Source organism: Mesoplodon bidens, assembly GCF_964165515.1.
Source record: "Mesoplodon bidens genome assembly, contig: HAP1_SCAFFOLD_266, whole genome shotgun sequence".
NCBI lineage: Eukaryota > Metazoa > Chordata > Mammalia > Artiodactyla > Ziphiidae > Mesoplodon > Mesoplodon bidens.
Window position 1 is genome coordinate 387,978 of NW_027671364.1, and position 22,052 is coordinate 410,029.

At 38.7% G+C, this 22,052-nt stretch overlaps 1 pseudogene across 1 annotated transcript in view; it reads left to right on the plus strand.

The window, feature by feature from the left end:
- The window catches only part of LOC308611490 (ferritin light chain-like), a 124,692-nt pseudogene extending 112,689 nt beyond the window's left edge, over positions 1 to 12,003 (plus strand). Inside the window, exon 2 of the transcript in view lies at positions 11,320 to 12,003. The product of the transcript in view is annotated as a ferritin light chain-like (transcript). The remainder of the gene's footprint in view (positions 1 to 11,319) is intronic.
- The last annotated feature ends 10,049 nt before the right edge of the window (positions 12,004 to 22,052 follow it).

Sequence of the window (22,052 nt, forward strand, 5' to 3'; positions counted from 1 at the left end):
TCCAGATAATTTAGGAAATCAAAAATATTTACATCATAGATGCAAAGAGAGAAGTTACTTGTGTAATAAAATAAATGGTGAGACAAAAAGTTTCTGGTCAAGTAGATTTGTTTAAATATGAACACTAATTTGAGCTCTATCCCGGTGCTAAAACCCAGTGACAGGTTGCATACAGTTTCTAAAGGGATAGTTCAGTGCATTGGGTCAAATTCATGATATAAAATGTGGTATTATTAGTAGTACTAGAAGACAGAGTGTGACTGTCTTCTTTGGGACATAGATAAAGACCCCAAGTTAGACAATATCAAGCACAAGTTATGTAGAATAAGATATTATCTCAGTCTTTGGAACATGTCATCCAGGATTGAACAAGAGGCAGATTTATTATGAAGTACATGAAGCCAGAGACAGTAAGCAATGAGTGGTAGTTGGTTAAAATAGACAGGTTTTAGAAGTAGAGGCAGGGATGTAGAAAACAAACTTAGGGTTACCAGGGGATTGTGGTGGGGAGGCTAAATTGGGAGATTGGGGCTGAAATATACACACTGCTATACATAAAATAGATAACTAATAAGAACCTGCTCTTCTTATTAGCACAGGGAACTCCACTCAATACTCTGTAATGGGCTATTTGGAAATGACTCTAAAAAAACCTAAAAGTGGATATATGTATATGTATAACGGATTCACTTTGCTGTACACGTGAAATTAACACAACACTGTAAATCAACTATATTCCAATAAAAATTTTTTTTAAAATAGGTTTTAAGAACCATAGTCAGGGAGCAGTGTGGATTGGAAAGACCTGGCAAGAAATGTTTCTGCATCCTCAGACAATGCTCCCCAAGCTGGCTATTGCAAGGGTGAGCATTTAAGAGATCTTTGACCTAAGGAGGACAGGAGATTAACAATCAACCCCAATGTGCATGAATTATTCTCCTCTGTGTTATCAGAAATCAGATGGCATCCTAGAGCAAGGGTCAGCAGATCTTTTCTGTAAAGGGTCAGATAGTAAATATTTTGGATTTTGTGTACCATACCTCTCCGTTGCAACTGCCTATCTGCTGCTGTAGCACAGAAACAGCCATGCACCATACATTAAAGAATGGGTGTGGCTGTGTTCAAGCAAAATGTTATGTACAAAACCAGGAGTCAAGCGAGATCTGATCAGTGGGCCAGAGTTTGAGGACCCCAGTTCTGGGTCAGTGTTCACAGCTGAATGAGTCATGAGGCCTTAAGTTCCAGTTCTCATTGTACTAATTTCTACCTGGGTGAACTTGGGTTCATCCTTTTATTTATATGGGCCACTATATTAGTCAAGCTTCTCCAGAAAAACAGAACCAACAGCATGTGTATACAATGTGCCCATATATATTGATAGATATAGATCTAGATATCAATAATGATACCTAGATCTATATCCATATCTATATAAAGATAGAGAAAGAGAGAGAGAGATTTTAAACAATTGGTTCACACAATAATAGAGGCTTGGTCAATTCAAAATCTGCAGGTTAGGCTGTCTAGAGACTCTAGGAAGAGTTGCAGTTCAATTTCTGTAGGTCTTCTGGCAGAATTCCTTTTTGCGACAGGGAGGTCAGTCTTTGTTTTATTAAGAGCTTCAACTGATTGGATGAGGCGCACCCATACTATGGAGGATAATCTGCTTTACTCGAAGTCCAACACCAATTTAAATATGAATTTCATCCAAAACACCATCACGGAGACTACCCTGGTGGCGCAGTGGTTAAGAATCCGCTTGCAAATGCAGGGGACACAGGTTTGAGCCCTGGTCTGGGAAGATCCCATGTGCCGTGGAGCAAATAAGCCCGTGCACCACAGCTACTGAGCCCGTGTACCTAGAGCCCATGCTCTGCAACAAGAGAAGCCACCACAATGAGAAGCCTGCACACCACAACAAAGAGTAGCCCTTGCTTGCTGCAAATAGAGAAAGACCACGTGTGACAACGAAGACCCAACGCAGCCAAAAATATAAATAAATAAATAAATAAAAATTGTAAAAAACACGAAAACACCATCACAGAAATATCCAGAATAATATCTGACCAAATAACTGGGCATGGTGGCCCAGACAAATTGACATAGAAAATTAACCACCTAAGCCATAGTTTTGTCATCTTTTACTGAGAAATTTGACTTATCTGAACTATTTTGATAACTAGAAGATACCTTCTAGAGGTAACACCCTCAGGTTTTTACATGATAGGCAGCAGAGGGAAAGAGCCCATTTGTCCAGTCCGATGACACCTAAAGGATAAAATTCTGTCTTCTCTTTCCAACCCACGAGGATGAATGCCAAAAATACATCACTTATATCTGCTTTAGCTAACATAGGATAGGTCTGGAACAGACCTATGCTCCCAGTAAGCCTCATGAAATGCTATTTCATTAAGGGGAGACTTTACTTGCTAAGATTAGAAGCAAAAGAGGGTGGTGGATGAAACACTGCCCAAGGATATAAGTTCATGCAAGGAAGCAGGAGAGAGAATGGGTATCCGAAGATGTGCGCTCTAAGCCAACACTAATTCCAAAGCATCAGGTTATAATTCAGGGAGCACAACTGCTGGGGGTTTTTTCCCCCTCTTTTTTTCCCCCAAAGAGGGACAAATCAAGCATACTGACAAAGGAAGAGCATTAGTCACCACAGATAAATTCCTTTTTAGAGGTGATCTCACAAATAATTTGGCTCAGTGTAGACTATGATTTGGTTCCAAAAACCATAAGCTAGAGCATTTCATTCCAGGTCCCTCCTCAAATATCCATGATAGGTAGAAATTTGGCATCGGTAGTTCTTGAAATCTCCCCAGGTGATTATAATATGCAACCAGGGCTGAGAATCTGGAGATGTAGAGAGAATTTAAATTGAACTTTAGTTAAACAGTAAAACAAGCTCTGACTCTACTGGCTGGAGCTAGAAAAGGGATATGCATTTACTGGGATGAGAAGATAAAGAAAACCAGGGAGTAAATCAAATGCTTTACACCTGTGCTTAGCTAATTGTTACTCAGATAATTCAGACAATCTTACAGCACCTGAACCCTGAAATTCCTTAGTTCTGTTTAAAAAAAAAGTAACTCTTCAAGTAACCGAACTCTGAGAATCATGTAAATCATAAAGAAAAAGAAGAAATCTCATTTTTTGAATTAGTTGATATCATATATACTGTTTCACTTTCATGATATTAACTAGTTAGCTTTCTTTCCATTTTATGTTTGAGGAAAGTAAGGCTTTAAAAATCTTAGTAATTTTCTCAAGGTCACCTGTTAAGGGTGTGGTAGGCAGCATAATGGCTCCTAAAAATGCCCTCACCCTAATCCCTAGAACCTATTAATATGTTACCTTACATGGTGAAGAGGACTTTGCAGATATGACTGAAGTTACAGACCTTGAGAAAGATTATCCTGGATTACCTCATGGAACAAATCTAATTGCATGAGTCCTTAAAAGTAGAAAACCATTCCCAACTGTAGAAAGAGAAAGAGAGACATGTCTTAATAGAAGCAGAATCAGAGAGATTCAACATTTTGGGTTTTGTAGGTGGAGAAAGGGGACTCTGAGTCAAGGACTACAAGTGACCGCTGGAAGCGGATAAAGTCCAGGGAACAGAAACACCCCTAAGAGCCTCCAGAAAAGAATGTAGCTCTGCCAACACTTTTTTTTCTTTTTTAACCATCTATATTGGAGTATAACTGATTTACAATGGTGTGTTAGTTTCTGCTTCATAACAAAGTGAATCAGCTATACGTATACATATATCCTCATATCTCCTCCCTCTTGCATCTCCCTACCACCCTCCATTCCGGATCGCACCCTTGTAGGTGGACACAAAGCACAGAGCTGATCTCCCTGTGCTTTGCGGCTGCTTCCCACTAGCTATCTATTTTACATTTGGTAGTGTATATAAGTCCATGCCACTCTCTCACTTCATCCCAGATTACCCTTCCCCCTTCCTGTATCCACAAGTCCACTCTCTACGGCTGCGTCTTTATTCCTGCCCTGCCCCCTAGGTTCTTCATAACCATTTTTTCTTTTTTTTTGATTCCATATATATGTGTTAGCATACGGTATTTGTTTTTCTCTTTCTGACTTACTTCACTCTGTATGACAGTCTCTAGGTCAATCCACCTCACTACAAATAACTCAATTTCATTTCTTTTTATGGCTAAGTAATATTCCATTGTATATATGTGCCACATCTTTATCCATTCATCTGTCGATCCTGCCAACACTTTTACTTTACTCAATTGAGACCAATGTCAGACTTGTAAGGTAATAAATTTAAATTGTTTTGAGTCACTATATTTGTGGTAATTTGTATGAAAGCAATAAAAAACTATTACAGGGGTCCTACAGGAGCCAGGCTATATATTTATACTTAAGTATTTCTGAAATGAATTTAACCTTGTGATTGACAGCAGCAGCAGCTTCCAAGGGATCCCACCACACACCTGAGGCAAAAGCAGCCTAATACAAAGCAGTGACAGCAGCAGGTCACTGCCCCACACTTGGGGTAGAGGGGGACTTGATCTACTGTAGCAGCAGCATAGCCTGAATGGGAACCCATCCTCCTGTGGCACTAGTCCCATCAACATTAGTCTAATCTGCTAGCACCTGCTGCGCCAACAGGCCCAACATATACAAACCCTCCAACTCAGCAGCATTAAGTGAGCCAGACTCAGTGTTTCCTGAAACTCATATCCAATGGCACTGGAAAGCCCAGATATCACCTAATGTTATGAAAACATAAAAAAAAACAATAACAGAAGACTGGGAACTTCAGAAAGAAAAGGGGAACAATGGAATGGGTGAAAACAAATGGGGTAAATATAAGAGACTATCATTAGCCTCATGAGTTTCTTAAATACTATCTGATGGTCAAAGCAAATATTATGACACCATCTGATGTGGTTCTCAATGTAGAGAAAGGAAATACTACAGAAAATCATACTTTAAAACTGGGGAATATTAAGAGACTAAATGGAAGTAAAATTTTGAAACTTCACTTGAAGTAATAAAACACTGATTCCAGTAGGCTATGGTAAGTTACATATGTATACTGTGATGCCAAAAGTAACCACTAAGAAAACTATACAAACAGTATACACAAATGATTATAAATAAATTAAATTAAAATGGACTTATTAAAAAATGTTTAAGTAACCCACCAGGCAAAATAAGAGAAACACAGGATTGAGAAACTAAGGTAAAAGACAAAACAAAAAATAAAATGGTAGACCTAATCTTTAACATAGCAATAATTACATTAACTGTAAATGATCTAAATAACCAAGTCAAAGACAGAGATTGGAAGAGTAGATTAAAAATTCACAAGCATGATCCAACTATATACTGTCTATAAGAAGTTTACTTTAAACATCATGATATAGGGAGTTCAAAGTAAAAGGAAGATAATGATATATCATGTGAACGTTAATCAGAAAAAGTAGGAATGGCTATATTAATATCAGATAAAGTAGACTTCAGAGCAAAGGAAATTATTAGGGGCAAACAGGGTCATTACATAAAGATAACAGGAATAATCCACCTAGATGACCCAATGATACAAAATGTGTGTGCACCAAACAACAGAACTTCAAAATACATGAAGCAAACACTGAAAAAAGTAGTAAAAGGAGAAAATTTTAAATCCACAATTATTATTTGAGACTTCAGCACAGCAATTTATAGAACTACCAGAGAGAAAAATCAGCAAGAATATGGAAGAAATGAAAACATCATCAATCAATAGGATATAACTGACATTTAAAGAACACACTCAGTAACAGCAGAATACATATTCAAGTGTCCATGGAATATTCACTCATATACTATATACTGGGCAATAAAAAGAACCTTAGCAGATTTAAATTGTAATGTGCCTAAGTGTTGGATGCTAAGACTCAGAGGTTTTCTTATTTCTTTCATTTATATATTCATAAAAAAGTTAGCAGATTTAAAAGAATTAAAATCATAGAGTATGTTCTCTAGCCATAATGGAATCAGACTAGAAATCAATAACAGAAAGACAACAGGAAAATCTTCAATCACGTGAAAACTAAACATCACAATTCCAAATAACTCATGGGTAAAAAAGACAGCATCAAGGAAATATTTTTTAATGCATAGAATAAAAGGAAATGGAGATATAACAGATCAAAGTTTGCAGAATGAAGTGAAAGCAATGCTGAAAGAGAAGTCTATAGCACTAAATTGGGAAAGAAAGTGTTTCAAAGCAATAATCTAATTTTCTATATTACAACAGTAAAAAAGGAAGAGGAAAAAACACTAAACAAGCAGAAAGAAGGAAATAATAAAGATGAAATAGAAATCCATGAAACTGAAAACAGGAAAATAGGGGGGAAAGTCAATGAAACAAAAGGCTGGTTCTTGGAAATAAACAATCTAATCAATAAAGATCTAGCAAGACTGATAAAGATAAAAAGATGGATGGCACAAATCACAGATATCAGAAATGCAACCAGGGATACCATGGCATATCCTGCAGGTTAATGAGGAACAAGTTGTTATGAGCAAGTCTACACTATAAATTGAAAAATGTAGGTGAAATGGGCCAATGCTTCTACACTCAAAACTACCAAAACTCAGCCAAGATGAAATAGATAATCTCAGTTTTCCTGTAACCATTAGAAACACTGTTTTTTCATTTAAAAACTCCCAAAAGGAATATTCAGGCTTAGATGTTTCACTTTTACCCAAGACATAAAGAATTAACACCAATTTTACATGATTTGATAAGAAATAGAAGTAGAAGGAACAGTTCCTAATTAAATTTATGAAGCCAGTATTACCTTGATACCAAAACCGGACAGGGATACGATAGAAAGAAGAAAACTACAGACCAATATTTTTTATGAAATTGGCTGTAAAAATCCTCTGCCAAATATTAGCAAATTAAATCCAGAAATATATAAAAAGAATAATATACCATGACCAAGTGGCATTTATTCTAGTTATGCAAAGTTGGTTAAATATTTTAAAATCAAACAATGTTATCCACCATATCCAATAGATTAAAGGGAAAAGTCATGTGATCCTATCCAATAATGCAGAGAAAGCACTTGACAAAATCCAATCCCATTCATGATTTTAAAAAAAGAAGAAAAAAGAACTCCAAGCAAACTAGGAATAGAAAAGGAACATACTGAAACTCATAAAGATGATCTACAAACAACCTATACCGAGATTATATTTAACCGTGAAAGACTGAATGCTTTCTCTGTAAGATCAGAAACAAGGCACAGATATCTGCTCTCACCACTTTTATTAAATGTATTACTGGAGGTTCTAGTAAGAAAATAAAGCAAAAATAAATAAATACATACATTTAAAAGTTAAATTTTTAAAAAGTTCATTTAAAAGATAAAAGGACTATTCCTACTATGTTGAATAGGAAGGAATATATCCTACTGAATGTTGAAGAGTAATATATCCTATTATATTGCCTAAGGAAAAGTAAAACTGTCTGTGTCTGAAGAGGACATGATAATCTAAATGGAGAAAATACCAAGGAATCCACAAAAAGCTTGAGAAATAATATTAGTTTGTAAATGTTTTAGAGTACAAGATCAACACAATTTTATCACATTATATATTAATAACAAATGTGTAGAAGCTTAAATTAAAATATGTGATGCCATTTACAACTGACCTAAATAAATACTTAAATACAAGCCCAATAGGACATTTATAGGACCTCTATACTGAAAATTACAAAATGCTGATGAAGAAAAATTTTAAAGTCCCAAACAAATAGGGAGACATACCTTGTTCATGGATTAGGAAACACAACATAATAAAGATGTCAATTCTCCCCAAGTTAAGAGGCTTAACACAATTACTCTTAAAATGCCCTCAAGGTTTTTGCGGATATAGACAAGCTTTTTCTAAGATTTGTATGGTAAGAAGAGGCTGAAGAATAGCTAAAACAATTTGTAAAGGAAGATTAAAATGGGAGGAATTAATCCACCCAATTTCAAGACTTTGCAGTAATTTTGGAGGGTAGATACATAGATCAATGGAATGGAATAGAGAACCCAGAAATAGACTGACATAAATACATTTAACCTGTTTTTGACAGCAGTGCAAAAGCTATCAAGGAAGAATAGACATTTCAAAAAATGGTACTGAAACAGTTGGACATCCCTTGACAAAAACAAACAAAAAATGAACCTTAACCTAAACCTCCACACCTTACACAAAAATTAAATCAAAGTGGATCATAATCTTAAATGTAAAAGCAGGACATTTTTAGGAAAAAAAATAGAAAATCTTTGGCATCTAGAACTAGGTGAATAATTCTTAGACTTGACACCGAAAGTATGATCAATAAAAGCAAAAACTGATAAATTGTATCTCATCAAAATGAGTTAAAAATGCTTCATAGAAGATCCTTTTAAGTGGATGAAAACTCAGATTACACAGTGGGAAAACATATTTGAAAATCCCATATGAGACAGATGACTTGTATCTATAATATACAAAGAACTCTCCAAACAACTTAAAAAAATCCAACTAGAAAATAGGCAGAGGACAGGAACAGACATTTCATGGAAGAGAATATACACATGGCAAAGAAGCACATGAAAAGATGCTCAACATCATTAGCATTAGGGAAATGCAAATTAAGACCATAATGAGATATCAGAGAATAACTAAAATTATAGTGACAACATCAAATGCTGGCGAGTACGTAGAAAAGTTATATCACGTCACTGGTGGGAAAATAAAATGGTTTAGCCACTCTGAGAAACAGCTTGACAGTCTCTTTTAATCCTAAAAGTAGATTCACCCTACAACGCAGTACTTGTACTCTTGAGCATTTATCCGAAAGAAACAAAAACTTAATTAAGTTCCCACAGAAACTTACACATAAATGTTCATAGCAGTTTTATTTATCATAGCCAATAACTGGCAACTACCCAAATGTCTTTCAATGAATGAATGTTGAAACAAATTGTGATAAAATCTTATGATAGAATACTACGGAGCAACGAAAAGGAACAAATTATTAATATATGCAAAAATTAAAATGAACTTCAAGGGAATGATGCTGAAGAAAAAATTTTTAAAAGCCAATCTCCGAAGATTAAGTAATTCATGATTATGTTTACGTATTATTCTTAAAATAACAAAACTGTGGAGATAGAGAACAGATTAGAAGTTGCCAAGGGTTAGAGATGGGGGTAGAAGGTACAGTGGGGAAACTTTGTGAGGTTTTTGTGGTCCCAGTACAAATAATACAGCACTCTTGGTTTTAATCCCTAAAGATTTTTAAAAACAATTCCTAATAAGAGTTGTCCAGATATTTAGCAATGGCAGCAGATTACAGGTATAGCTCCCCAACATGACAACTTCAAAAGAGATTGTACTAATTCAATGCATATGTTAATTTTAAAAAGGCCAGTCACAGTACTTAAATGGTATATATCTTAACGATATTATTCTAAGTATCTAGCTGTACCAGATGGACTAGCAGGATTTTCTGTACATTCAGTCTTATTTAAGACAGTAAATCTTATAATAAGAGAGTTAAAAAAAGAAAAAGAAAAACAAACAAACCTCAACTACAGTTGGATATTCTCATAGGAAGATGAGGTGAAAATATGTAGCAGTGGTTCAAAAGCTTAAGCAGTGGCACCTAAATTTGGCTGCATATTAGAATCATCTGAAGCACTTTTTAAAAACCCTCACACTGACTGTTGGTCATCCTAGACCAATAAAATAACTTTAAATCTCCTCAGACGATGCCAGTGTCTAGCCAGAACTGAGAACCAGCAGACTAAGCAGAAGGGGATGTTTCTACAAAGATTTCTTAACAATAAGTCCTTTCACCCAATCAGATTTACCTTCCCACAAAGGGGTAAAGAAGGCTAGATGCTGACCATACTTGCTTAGCTGTAATTAGCACTTGTGACTCGCCCAAATCCTAGATCATGTTTCCCCTAAATTTCATGTTATTCCCTAAGTTTTTCAAATCCAGGGCTAAGGGGTTTGCCAGGATGAGGTTTTAAGTGTTCACACAGGGGAAGTCCCTGGCAAACCAGGACAGCGGTCACTACATTGAATTGTAAAGCATCCTAAATAACCCTGCCACTGCTCCCAGATACTAGTCTGTGCCAACCAGTGGAGAAAAGGCATTCTCCATTACTACCACGGCAAATGCTGCTGTACTTGCCTTGGCTACTCCCTATCTTTTCCAGGCATCACTCCCCTTCACCTGCTGGTGGACACTTTGGCCAGCTGACAATGCAGATATTTTCAAACTTTAAGGTGAATAAAAATCATATGGAGGGCCTGTTATAACAGAGATCACTGAGCCCCACTAGAGTTGCTGATTCCATAGGGCTGGGATAGGGCCCTAAAACTTGAATATCTGACACATTATCAGGGGACGCTGGTAAAGCTGGTCAAGTTGTTACTGAATGCAGGTTCATGTGTCTGAAGCACAGTGAGGCCAAACAAACCTAAAGGTTGGAGTCTGGAGAAGAGAAAGGTTTATTGCAGGATCGAGCAAGGAGAGGGGTGGTCCGTGTTCCAAAACCCCTGAAATCTCCAAAGGATTTCAGCAATGCATTTTTAAAGGCCAGGTGAGGGAGGGACATCCCAGGGCATGTGATCAGCTGGTGCACAATCCTCTGATTGGCTGATGTTGAGGCCACAAGGCAGGTAACATTATCCATCCTTAGGTGCCAGGAGGTCTGAGGGCTACGTGCTCATGATCATCAAGGAGTTCATTTCTTCCATTGGGTGGTGGTTTTTAGCATCTGAAAACTCAAGAAATATGCCTGAGATACTATTATCTGAGTACTTCAGAGAGAAACTACAATAGAGGATATGGGGGATGGGTCTGTCCTAGGAAGGCCCCATAGGGTACTGCTTGGTTACAAGGTGACCATACTTTGAGAACCACTGCTCTAGTGGCTTGGAATGTTAAGAAAGCAATGGAAGAATCCCTTCCCAGATCTAGATTCTAGTATCACCAGCTATTTTGGTGGGAGGAAGGGTAAGTTTTGTCCTTGCTTGGACTTCTTGTTCATTTATATCAAAGCCTATTTGAGGCAGTGCGTTCGGCAGTCCTGCAGATCTGTCTTTTGCTTCAACAGTGTTTGGAATGAACAGACCCAGGGACGCTCCTTGCTCCAGCCCCCGACCACCTTCCAACCTTTCTTCCTTTCGCAACCTTTGGAATCAGACACTCAGCTATCCTCAGCCTCCAGGACAGGCCAACACCAGTTTTTGAGCTTAGCTCCTTATCACTGATCAACCACGAGTTCACAGGTTCGTCAGAATTATTCCACCGAGGTGGAGGCCGCCGTCCACCGCCTGTTCAACATGCATCTGTGGACACTTACCTCTCTCTGAGCATCTATTTCGACAGCAACAATGGGACTCTGGACAGTATGGGCCACATTTTTCGCCAACTGGCTGAGGAGAAGTGTGAGGGCGCCCAGCGCCTCTTGAAAATGCAAAACCAGTGCTGCGGCCGCGCCCTCTTCCAGGATGCGCAGAAGCCTTCTCAGGATGAGTGGGGTAAAACCCAGGATGCTGTGGAAGCCGCCATTCTTAGGGAGAAGAATCTGAACCAGGCACTAACGGATCTGCGCGCCATGGGTCCTGCCCGTGCAGACTCCCAGTTCTGTGATTTCCTGGAGAGCCGCTTCCTGGAGGAGCAGGTAAAACTCATCCAGAAGATGGGCGACCACCTGACCAACCTCCGCAGGCTGGCTGGTCCGCAGGCTGTGCTGGGCGAGTATCTCTTTGAAAGGCTCACCCTCGAGCCAAACAGGAGTCTCTGAAGTCCAGCCGCGTCTGAGGAGACCCTCTGGCGTCAGAGCTTCTGCCTGAAGCCCCGCTCTGCAGCCACTAGGCAGCTTTGTAACCGCCCTGGAGCCCTCTCCCAAGCCTTGGACCAAATGGAAACAATAATGCTTTTTGCAGAAGGAAAAAAAAAAGCCTATTTGAAATACAAACAGAATAAAGTGAAAAAAAGAAATATATACATATATTCACGTTCTTTTAACATATGAATTGCCCCACTTTATCTGTGTGAAATAAGTTTGTTCCCATTATTGGGCTGGTTCTCAAGCTTTGCTGCTCGTTTGAATTACCTAAAGAGCTTTGAAGAAAAACATTGGTGTCTGGGTCCCAGCCCCAGAGATTTTGATTCAGTAGGTCTAGGGAGGAGCCTGGGCACGGGAAGGTCTCAGAGTTCCCCAGGTGATTCTAATGTGCAGCAACTTTGTGAACCACCTCTTGGCTTCAATGCAGCTAGTCATCAGATATTAAATCTAAGACACATGGACTACTAGTGCGTGAGCTCTGTCGCTAGGTGTATTCCATTTTCTTTCTCCTGGAAGATTCGTGCCAGGGAAAATGATTGATAGTTGTGTTACTTCTCTGAAATGGATGGAAATTTCCAATTAGCGTGAACAGGGGAGGGTGAATGGGTGAATGCAATAAGGTGTATCATTTACGTATTGCCCTATGTGTATGGCTAGAAGCTTTTGCAACTGAGGTCTGCCCTACTTTTCATGCTAATGGTAATGCTTGTCCTCCTAATGCAGCCATAAACTTTATAAGCCCATAGGTAGACAGCATCACAAAATATTTACCCCTCCCCACTGGCCCACTCTCAAGCTTCACTCCCCTTCCCCAATACACAAATGTACATCAATGCGCTTGAGACCAATATCAACATACTGACCTTCAATTCTTCTACTCTGCAGCTTCCCTCTTATCAGGAGATGTCAGCATTTAGTGCAAGGACAAATGCTTGCCTCTTGAGGAGTAATGTAGACAAAGCCTCCAAGAGACAAATAGCCCTCAGGGAGGGGGAAAAAGTCTTTCAAAAAGGTTGATGCCCAGAGGAGGCATTTTCAGTCATCTCAGCTTAGAGGTCAAATATCCAAAATTAAAAAGGTTAAAAAAAAGAAGAAGAAAGCAAGGAAGAAAAGAAGGAAACAATTTTCTTATCTCATAGTAATAAGGCAGTTTTCCTTAAAAAAAAAAAGACTTAAATTCTCTTTCCTAATCAAAATGTGCTTTTCCATCTTTAGACTATTCCTCTTATATCCTGTATTATTCATGATGTTTAATTCTTGAAATAGCACATGGCTGAAAACAGAAGCTAACCTCTTGTTCACTATGAATTGAATCTTCTTTTCCTAGGACCCGTCTACAATGTACAATTTGGGGTTGGCCAACATAATTATTTTCTCTGAAATACGTTACAGCATTTTGCCTTTTCAATATATAGTTATACAATACATTGATAACACAACATATTTAATATAGTCAATATAGTAAATACAGCTATAACACACATGATATGATGCCACTTTGGTGATTTTCTTCATCCATGTAATTCTGAAATTTGACAGTATAGTTTTCATATTCTAATGAGCTGAGTATTACCTTTGCAAGGATAGAAAAATAAAATAAATTCATAATATTCTTGTGTGGTTTGCCCCTGGGGTGGATTACCATAATGGGGGGATATTTGAGCCTTTCCCCAAGTCATTAAAAATCCTCCAGCGAGCAGCCCCTTGTCCTCTCCAGGGAGTGGGGGGAAAGGATCTTTAATCATAATAATCCTGGGGGGAGAAATCTCGGAAATAAGACATCTGCTTCTGTGCCTTGTTGTTTTGCAGAATAGCAATGATTGCCTTAGCAGCTTCTATTGCCATATGTATACAATAAGTAAATGAACAGAAAATTGAATGAACGCATAAAAGAAGGATAAACCCACCCAGCTTAACAAACCCACTCTCTCACCTGCTGTGCCCCGAAACATGAAAGAAAGAATCATGGGATCATAAGGATTAATAAAATAACAGTCTCTGTTAACAATATTGACAGGAGGTATAAGGATAATTTGTCTGATGTGGGACCAACAGCTTAACTAACTGCTTAATTCTTTTTTTTAAGGGCAATTCATTCATTTATTGTTTAAAGATTGTAAGACATCTGAATTTTTGTAGCACAATTTAAATGTTTTACTTTTTTGATAAAGCAGAGTATAATAGCAAAAACAATTAGTTTCCAGTAATATCTATATCTCTATTCAGAATTAAGTCTTCCACAGACATGTAACCTGGAAACAAAAGCCTGTTACAATAAGCAAAGCTTCAACGGAGTGGCTACTTTTTGGGCCAGGGAAAGGTTCATCCCTATAGGAGGATGATGTGCTATGTAAAATGGCTGCAAGGTCACAGCCTTGAGGGCGTTGGAAGTCTACTATCCTATTCCACATTACGTAGTTCAGGGAACTTCAAATGTCTGTTCATCTGCAACCAAGCTGGCAACCTTTAACTGATATTTCAAGCAGGTAAGAAATAAATGAAAAGAAATCCCTACATTGATGTTCCTTGATTTACACTGTTAAATGGTTCATTAACATGTAATTCTGGCTAAGAATTACATTTGAGACTCCTTGCTCAGATTTTGGTTAACAGTACAAATCTTTCAGAAATTCATGTTTTTATTAATCAATAATTTGTCAGCTAGGATACGTTCAGGCATCAGCTGCAACATCAAAATAGGTGCACTGCCTCAGCGCTTTGGAAAGACATAATCTAAAACACTAATAGCAGACAAAATATCTGTTACTAGACAGCATATGTGCAGTACAGCAAGACAAAAACATATTCATATGTGCCACGGACCAGCCTCAGAAAGAGGATTTCACCGCCCAGGGTCAGAAGGGACGGGGTAAGGAACTGAAGTAGCACCGACGAATGGGGTCAGAAGGACCAAGACAACTGACGGTTGCAAGGCAAGTTTTATTATGCTACAGTTGCAGATTATATAGACTAGAAAAGGGAAGGTTGCCAGACGGTGGTTTACATTATCTAATGACCGTCTCGGCTCAAGGTTAACTTCCCTGGGAGAAAACCCATAAACCCAGAATCATCCAAAATAACCTGCACGTGCAGGGTGGAGACAGATTGGCTTGTCTCATTTTACATACTTTCTGATTTCTGGACCCTGGTGATTTATCTCCCGTGGAATGGAACAAGGAGGGGAACAAGTAGGGACAGTCCCTTCGAGCAGCAGCGGCATGCCTGGCATGTCTGTAGCCTGCTCTCAAGGCTGATTGCTTCCCACAGGTCCCCCTTCTTTATTTTTTAATTTTTGCTGCAAAATAATTCCATGAAGCTTAGTGCCGAGAGTAGTATACTGAAGCATGAGGATACGAAACAGACATGAGAAGATTATTATCAATAATAGGCAAATTATGGCCAGGGTAATAACTCCTGACAACCCTCTAGTAATCCACGACTAAGGGTTTAACCACTTTAAATGATCCAGTAAAGTTTGAATTACATCTTCTGGTGAAATATCATCAAGATGTGCATGTTGTATATCCTGAATTTCAGCATTTAATTTCTTAAGATCAAGACTAATATTATTATCTGACCAAACACTCAGCAGATGCATTTTTACTTTTTCCCATTCCCAAATACAGTCATTGTACTTGTAAGGAATAACACAAATCCACGTATACTTTGCATGACAAGCTAAACGCATCCTCAATTTTAATGCTGCCATCTGATCTCCAATCCTCAAAATTGCGTTTTTAAATTCATCTAACTTGTTATTAATCTGTAAATCTATGTGACTTTGTAAAGATTAAGCAAGACTGGTATTTTGAGATAATTGATTAGCAAAGTGAGCATGATTAATACTCTGTGAAAGAGCAAGACGGGCAGTAGCCGCGGTAGCAGACAGAGCAGCCAAGGCAAGTAAACTTACTATTAGCCACCCAATAAAGCGTCTCCTTCTCTGCAAGGCTTTAGAGAGTTCCACCCATGCCTGTACTCCAGTATCTTCATACCAAGGTTCTCTCAGATGTACAGGCACCATAACATATATGGGTTGCCTTAGTATAAGCACAGATTGTGTTCCTGCAGAAGGGAACATACAACTGCTAAAAATACAATGAACACAGCTAATATTATATCCTCCTTTGGAAGAATTACCAATGTTAATAGAACCAATCAAAAGTGTATATGGAGGAGCAACACAAGTTATAACAGGTGTATTGGAATAAGTTAGAGCTAGTTTCCATATATCCCAGTTCTTTTGAAATGTGATAAACCTATCTATGATGGGAATAGAAGAGAGAAGAATTGACCCCTTGGTATGATCTGTAGTACACCATATTTGGTTATTATTCCAAGATGCATTGCAACATTCAAAATTGGATCCAGCAAAGTTAATGGTCATAAAAGGAGGAAATTGAGGTTTTGATTTTCTGTTAAGAATAGTAACCTTATGTCCAACTATAAGTATCCCTTGTCCTCCAAGTAAATGCTTCATACAGAAATAATTTCCTGAATCTTCACCTGGAACCTTGGCCATAGTAATAGCGGAATCCCAAAGTGGCGAGGCATATGAGATTCGACCTCTAATATTAATAGCTTGCCCATTTTTATACCAAATGATGGTATCCTTAAGATCCTCTCGTCGGCTGGTAGCCGGGCCTGTAAGAGTAATGTTGGTTCCTGTAAAATGAAGGTTCACAAAAGCAAAACAGTGTAATAAATGAGTGATAACATGTTTAGTAGCTTCTCGGGTCTGTGCTGTAGCACAGAGGAAACCAGAATAAGTATCAATAGTGACATGAACAAATTGTAATTTCCCAAAAGACGGGATATGAGTAACATCCATTTGCCATAAATAACTAGGTAATAATCCACGAGGATTAACACCATAATGTGGAACAGGAAGGTGAGGTAAGCACTGTGGGCATTGCTTAACAATTTGTCGGGTGGCTTCACGAGTAAGGGAAAATTCTTTGCGTAACGTAGCCGCCGACTGATGGTGTAAAGCATGCGACTGCTGTGCTGCTTGTGAAGCAGTTTGATCATAACTTACCATAATATGAGGGTGTCCAGGACATGGACCATGAGTATCAACAGTATGAAGATAATGAATGCAATACCTTAGCCATTCTTGACAGCATGACGAACGGAAAGGAGGAGGACGGTAATTTGGGATATGTCCTGCTTTAGGGAAAAGAGATTGAGGAGGAAGAGTAACTTTAACTTTATTTTTGGGAGGAAAACGCACAGGATAAAGATCACGTTTAGATCGAGTTAAAACATCTGCAGTCACATTAAGTTTAGACAATGGACCAGGCAAGTTAGAATGAGCACGGATATGCAGAGCTGCAACACGGCCATCGTGGGAACGAATAAGCTGTTGAAGCAAACGAAAAGAGGATGATAATTCAGGGTCATTAGTATGTCCTCTGGTCACAGTCTCCAGAAGAAATAATAAGCTGATAAGATATTTACTATCAGAAAACAAATTAAAAGATATAGAAGGCAAATGTTTAAAAGCCATCATGACAGCATACAGTTCAACACGTTGAGCTGAAGTCAAGGAAGTTTGTTTAATGAGTTTTGTTCCGTCGTCAGTGATTACAGTAGCCCCTCCTGAAGAAGAACCGTCTGTAAAAACCAAAGGTACATGAGGAATAGGCTGTTGCCTAATTATAGAAGGAAAGATATAACAGTTAACTTTGTCGAATTGGATCAATTTATCAGCAGGGTAATGGCATTCCAAGGCACCTGAAAATCCTGCAAGAGCAAGACCCCATTCATTACTATGTTGAAAAAGCCAATTTTGTTGACTAACTGAATAAGGGATAATAATTTGAGAAGGTTCTATACCCAGAAGTTGTAAGCATCTAGTTCTACCTTGCATTATTAGCTTACTACTAAGTTCAAAATAAGGGTTAATAACCTTAGAGGATGTAGTTTTCATATGAATCCATTCAATAATGCCAACAGTTTGCCATAAGATGGCAGTAGGCACATGAGGTGTTGGACAAGCAATTAAAGAAATTGGCAGGTGAGTATGCATTCGAGTTAACTGTGCAGAGCTGATAGCTCTATTAACTACTTGTAAAGCTTGAAGTGCTTCTGGAGTCATAGAGCGTGAAGTAGAAGGAGCTGAGTCACCTTTAAGAATATCAAACAAAGGCTCTAATTGAGCAGTAGTAAGTTTTAAGGAAGGCCTTGGCCAATTAATGTCTCCAAGTAATTTTTGAAAATCCTTTAATGTTTTTAAATTATCAACTCGAATTTGCAGTTTCTGAGGCCTAATGGTAGTGTTATCAATATATTTTCCCAAATAGAAAAATGGAGATTGTCTTTGAATTTTTTCTGAGGCAATGACCAAGCCAAATGATTGTAAGGATTGTTGTAAAAATTGAAAAGCAGTCTCTAATAAAGAAATATTATCAGTGGCTAAAAGTATATCATCCATATAATGTATGAGATATAACGTTGGAAACCTTTTTCTCACAGGAGTTAAGGCCTGAGCCACATAGTTTTGGCATAATGTAGGACTATTTGCCATGCCCTGAGGCAATACTTTCCATTGAAAGCTCCTCATGGGCTCCTTAAAATTTAAGGAAGGCAAGCTAAAAGCAAAATGTTTTCTATCTTCAGGAAACAAAGGAATAGTGAAAAAAACAATCTTTTAAATCTATAACTAAAAGATGATAATCGTGTGGTATGGCTGTTGGAGAGGGTAGGCCTGCTTGAAGAGCTCCCATTATTAGCATAGTTTTATTAACAGCTCTTAGATCCTGTAATAACCTATATTTTCCAGATTTTTTCTTGGTAATAAAAATAGGAGTATTCCAAGGACTATTGGAAATTTCTAAATGCCCTAATTGTTTCAGTACTAATTGTTCTGCAGCTTCTAATTTCTCCTTTGTGAGGGGCCATTGGTCCACCCATACAGGGTCATCACTCAGCCAAGTAATTGGATCGGCAGTGAGTGGAGGAGAATCCAAGGCCCCTAAGAAAAACACAAACCTTGTCTATCATATTTTATTTTCACATCAATAGGATAGACAGGTCCTTGTTGATTTGTTCCCAGCCCTTTTGTGGGAAGAAATCCTTGATCCAACATCATATTAGAGACTTGAGAATTTGGACTATAAAGTAATACTCCCATTTCTTTTAATATATCTCGGCCCCAGAGGTTTAAAGGCAGCCTAGGCAAAACATAAGGCTGGAAGTATCCTGAATGGCCCTCACTATCTTGCCATAATAACTGACTACTTTGCATAGGAGAAGAACTCTGTCCTATTCCTTGAAGTTCTGTAATAGTAGGACTAACGGGCCAATGTTTATGCCAGTGAATCTGTGTCATAACAGAGACATCAGCTCCAGTGTCTAACAAACCTGAAAAAACCTTTCCATTAATGGTTCATTTCCTTTCTGGATGTTCTTTCCCTATCTTCTGAATCCAGTAGGCAGCATTAGATGATCCAAAAGCCTTTGTGTCTCTCTTTTGATGTTGTAAAATTTGTCCATGAGGTACAAAGGGCAAAAGTAGCAATTGTGCAATTTTATCCCCAGGAGAAATCATTATTATATTTTTAATAGTTTGTGCCATGATTTTTATTTCTCCTTCGTAGTCACAATCTATGACTCCTGGCATAATAGTTAAACCCTTCATGGTGACACTACTTCTTCCCAATAGTAGTCCCATCAAACCCTTGGGTAAAGGTCCATAGATGCCCGTAGAGAAGGCCTGAGGACCCATTTCAGGAGTTAATACATATCGGGCGGAGGTACTGTGGTCCAGTCCTGCGCTTCCTGCTGTTTCTCTGGAGAGCAAAGATATTGTATGTTTTTGTTTTTGGTTAATGTCTGATTGATAGTTTGAGGAGGATACACAGACATTGCCCCTATTATCTGTTGGGGCCGGGGAAGGCCCCGGGAGGAGTTTCCCGACAGTGGTGTTCCATCCTTGTGGGCCACTGAGCGACCAACAATCGCGTGCCCAACGTTTTCCCCTATTGCATTTAGGGCATAAACCAGGGATTTTCTGACCATCTGGAGGGTTTTGAGTTGGGAAGGAAGGACCAGGGTTACAGTGAAAAGATCTACATTCTCCAGCAAAATGACCTGCCTTTCCGCATTTAAAACTAGTCTTTGTTCTCTTTGGATTGTTTTTAAACCCCACTTTAGTTGATGCTGCAGCCATAGCAGCACCCTGTATATAAGCAGGCCCAATGTCTGCACAAAGGCGAATATAATCCTCCAATGTTCCCCGTTTTCTCCAAGGTCGAATCGCAGCCTGACATGCATTATTAGCATTTTCAAAAGCAAGTTGCTTAACTACAATTGTACCAGTGAGTCCATCCACAATGAGTCTCCCCACCGGCTGTAACAATCTATCTACAAAATCAGCATATGGTTCATCAGGTCCCTGTCTAATTTTTGAAAGATCCTCAGTTTTGTGTGTAGAAGATAATTTCCTCCAGGCTTGTAATGCCAAATGATTTATTTGAGGATAAGCAACAAAGGGATAAGTTAATCGAACTTGTAAAGAAATATATGGTCCTTCCCCAATCAGCATATGATAATCAACTGGAATATCATGGGTAGCATTCTTTTCTGCTTGTTCAGCAGCCCGTTCATAAAAATCAAACTTCCATATTAAATAATCTCCACCATTTAAACAAGCTCGTGCAATAGACTGCCAATCAGCAGGGGGAAGAGCTTCTCCTGTAATAGTGTCAACCATAGCAGTAGTAAAAGGAGCAGTGGGCCCATATTGAGCACAAGCAGATTTTAAATCTTTCAAAACTTTAAAAGGAAGAGCCTGATGCTCCCTAATAGCCTGTTGAGGATTATTAGGATCAGGTCTTTCCGTGACAGGACAACAGAAAATAGGATCTTCTCCTCGTTTTATTGCTGCTTGTACAGCACGTTGCAAGGGACTGAGCAGTTTTACAGATGGAGAATTTTGAGGAAGACAGTCCTTACTAATTTGCAGCTTTTTCACTGACTTATCTATTATAGCCATTAGAAAATCATCTTCAGGATACTTCTCTCTTTTATGTTTAAAAGCCTCATCTGTTAAGTCAAAATGTTCCTCTTCATCTGAAATATTTAAATTTATTAGCTCTTTTGGTTTAGGAAGTGGCGACACAGTAGCTGATAATACAGTCGTTTCTTCTGTCAGAGGCTTATGTTTTTCTGACTTTACATTCAAATCAACACTATCATGAGAAGAACCTAAACATATTTTTATCAGATTCCACAAACTAAATGTAACAACGGCAGTATGAGTAGGCCCTCGAGACTCATAATAATTTTTAAAATCTTCTCCAACTTTCTGCCAGATTTCTATGTCACAGAGCCGCCATCAGGAAACCAGGGAGATACATCATGGATATGCTGCAAAAATTCAGTCAACTGTGAGGTAGAAACTTTATTACCCCGAGCTTTAAGCATCGAAAGTAAAACCGGAGCAAATAATTCACGCTCCTTTGAGCCCTTTTGCCCCATCTTATTTTACTTCTGACTGTTGCCTTATGCCTCTGTTAGTTTCACTTTTACTCGTGTCCACACATATTTTGCATAAGGGTTCTCTTACCTGCACTTTCTTTTTCTTTTCATTGGCTTCACGCTTCAGGTCCCTGTTCAGGCGCCACTTGCCGCGGACCAGCCTCAGAAAGAGGATTTCACCGCCCAGGGTCAGAAGGGACGGGGTAAGGAACTGAAGTAGCACCGACAAATGGGGTCAGAAGGACCAAGACAACTGACGGTTGCAAGGCAAGTTTTATTATGCTACAGTTGCAGATTATATCGACTAGAAAAGGGAAGGTTGCCAGACGGTGGTTTACATCATCTAATGACTGTCTCGGCTCAAGGATAACTTCCCTGGGAGAAAACCCATAAACCCAGAATCATCCAAAATAACCTGCACGTGCAGGGTGGAGACAGATTGGCTTGTCTCATTTTACATTCTTTCTGATTTCTGGGCCCTGGTGATTTATCTCCCGTGGAATGGAACAAGGAGGGGAACAAGTAGGGACAGTCCCTTCGAGCAGCGGCGGCATGCCTGGCATGTCCGTAGCCTGCTCTCAAGGCTGACTGCTTCCCACACATATGTTGGCTTGTTTAAGCCTCAAGCCCTCGATCCTTTGATGAAATACAATAATTTCATTCCTATGGTTTTCAATACCAAAAACT